Genomic DNA, 2,948 nt, shown 5'->3' on the forward strand with positions numbered 1-2,948 from the left:
CCTCACTCGATGTCGAGCTCTTCATCTTCCCCGAAACCCGATCGCCTTCCCCCAACCCGATGGCGCCACCCTCGTTTCCTCTTCTCCCACGAGTACAAAACCTATCCCTCTCCCTTGCATCGTCGCCCTTCCATCCTTCTCCACCTCATGCCGACCCCCCCTTCCGATCTCCCTGTGTGCCGCTGCGGACCACCACGGACCCACAATAGGTCGTCGCAGGCCGAAGCTGACCGCCACGACCCGACACCAGTCGCTAGAAGCCAAGCACCATCTTCTTTCCCGACGTGTCGCCGACGTCGATTGACGGCTGGCCTCGTGCCCTAGTTGTTCCTCTTCACCATCGGCTACTGTGGGTCGACGCCAAAGCATAGGCGTTGTCGTTGGCCCCATTCTGGCTACAAGTCTTCATCTTTCCTTCGGTCGTGACCTAGTTTTGGATCCACAACCGTCTCTGTCTCCGTCCGAGCCCAACTCAGCCATCGGTCGCCACTCTTTCAACCATAGGAAGGTATGATGTGCTTTTCTATTTCTATTATTCCTTCCGTTCAATTGTCGGCCATGGTAATCACCATATCTGCATATGGGATGCAGACCCAACCTATAACACTACAACCCTGTTGAATTTCGTCCATTAAGTATTGATTTATGGTACTTGACATAAAGCGTAGAAGCTTCACCTAACTTTACTTCGGTTGTAACCTCCAGTCGCACCTTCTTCAACTGAGAGTTAGCAGAGATGTCGCTTATTTGGGGTAAGTTGTTAGCATAAAAGTTACTGATGGGTTAGGCCTGTTTTGATTAATAAAGGAAACATAACCAAGGTTAATCAATAATGTGGGATTAGCTATTTGTTTCGGAATGTGATTTAGCTATATACAACGTATGTAATTAGATAAGTTACATATGTGATGCAGGACATTGATTTGGGGAGAGGATCACGACGTGAAGTTTATTTCAGATACTATCTCCATTTTTTAGGTAGGTACCTTTGACTTATCTTTTGATATTGTTATTCTGATATGCTTAGTAGGTTATAACTAGTAGTATAGTTATGTTCATATCTGCTTGGTATGTCACTACTTGATATCCGTAGTATGCCCATACTTTGATCTGTTAAGCATTTATGTTTAGATCCTCTTGATTCTTGCATTGTGTACTTATGTAGTGACATACAATGCATTGTCGGATACAGGTCTAGCTACTAGATATACTTGACATGTGTACCTAGTTTACTACCTGGCATGTGTGCCTAGTTTATTACTTGGCATGTGTACCTAGATCATTGTTATGGACTTGGTTTCCTTTTTGGTACACATTATGAGGAGGTTGGTATTTTTATGATTTACATGCTTAGTGTCATGCACCATTTTGTATGATTGCATGCTGAGCGATTGTCAGCTCCATTGTTGTTGAGTACATTGCCAGTTACATGATCTACATACACAATGACTCATGGATTAGTAGTTTATCAAGCAGGGTGTATGACAGTTTTGCTCTGTCAGGCTCCGCTGGTCCGCTCATGAATATTGTTGACTGCAGTGTGGTAGCGGCAAGGGATCCCTCCTCTTGACTATGACACAGGGAGATGAGAGCTTTGACTTCCCCACTCTGTTTGGGGTAGGAGGATAGGTGTACTCTGACAGTATCCTGTCCACTCGGTCATTCAGGAGTAGTGATGGCAGATTACACAGTTGTCACAGTCCTACCCACTCGACCTTACCATCGTGTGTGAAGTGGCTGACTGGCGTCAGGGGTGATTAGCATATTTGCATCATATTCATGGATTGCATTTATTGCTTGTGATTGTTGCATTTTGGATGCTGTATTTTTGTGGTTGCATATGATTGACATGCATACAGGAGACATTATGTGTTTGGTCTGATGACCCTTATATCCGAATAAGAGGTCTTAGTGAGTACAATTCTTTGCTTGTTCAGTTTTCGCATTTCCTGTTATGGATCAGGAGACTGTACTCCATGATTATTACAGTTAGATATATCTTACTATGCATGTCAGCTTGATACCCGCTGAGTTGTTGAACTCATCCCATTGTTTTATTTCTATTTCAGGTTAAGGCTGTCAAGAGGTTCAAGTCGCTAGTCCCCCACCTCGTGTAGATATGGTTTTCTACTTTCAGACTTTGTTTCCTTGTTTTGTGATCTACATGCGTGTGATGTGTATATCTTGTACTCATGAATTTTATATCGAGTTTTGGTCTACTACCCTTGTTTTCCATTGTGATGGTTTTCCGTTGTGGGTTGTGTTTTCCTCGAGTAGTGGAGTAGATTTTATAATAAACTGCGTGTTGTGATTTGTTGTGTAGTCAGCCAGAGGTTGATTTATTATAAACTGCATGGAATATTCATTTATTGTATTGTATATGTTTCGGCCGTGTTGGCCGAGGATTGAGAGGCCTTAAGGGTTATTTAGTCAGGTTCTAAATTGTCACCCGTACAGGGGAGATATTGTCAAAATTTTATCGGTAGGGACTCCCTGGGGCGTGACAATTTATTTGGTATCAAAGCTAGGTTTTTCGAGTTAATCTAGGTATTTTTCGGATTTATATGGATTTTCGTCGATTTTCATGTTTTAGAATTCTGAGTTATTCTTTGACGAGGTCATAATTGGGGACTTGGTAGCGACGGAACATCTCCAGACGACAAATAGATAAAATGATTAATTTTATAATTTTAGTACTGTATTAATACCAGAGTAATAATTTTAATAGATATGAAGCGATATACATGAGTTCCCGCGCCGAGACGTGATGTAGGACGACCACGCAAGAGGGTGTTGGCATCTCTGGCGACAGAGTCACGAGAGAGGTATGCCAGGATCGAGCCTGTCAGTCAGGGATAGATTCCACATGGTACTGCGGGTGCGTTGGGCTCTCAGACTCCGATGGTTTTAAAGGTACCTACCTCAACCGTATCCGTCGTACCCACTCC

At 43.3% G+C, this 2,948-nt stretch overlaps 1 long non-coding RNA gene across 3 annotated transcripts; it reads left to right on the forward strand.

Moving 5' to 3' along the window:
- Positions 1–2,305, forward strand: LOC122016670. 3 transcript variants are annotated; one of them, XR_006121167.1, is made up of 4 exons: positions 1–508; positions 706–752; positions 915–978; positions 2,070–2,305. It is a non-coding gene; the product is annotated as an uncharacterized LOC122016670 (long non-coding RNA). The 3 variants fall into 3 exon arrangements; XR_006121165.1 differs by having other exon boundaries at positions 7–508; positions 592–752; XR_006121166.1 differs by lacking the exon at positions 706–752.
- Positions 2,306–2,948: the final 643 nt, after the last annotated feature.

The sequence above is a fragment of the Zingiber officinale genome, chromosome 8B, assembly GCF_018446385.1.
Source record: "Zingiber officinale cultivar Zhangliang chromosome 8B, Zo_v1.1, whole genome shotgun sequence".
Lineage (NCBI taxonomy): Eukaryota > Viridiplantae > Streptophyta > Magnoliopsida > Zingiberales > Zingiberaceae > Zingiber > Zingiber officinale.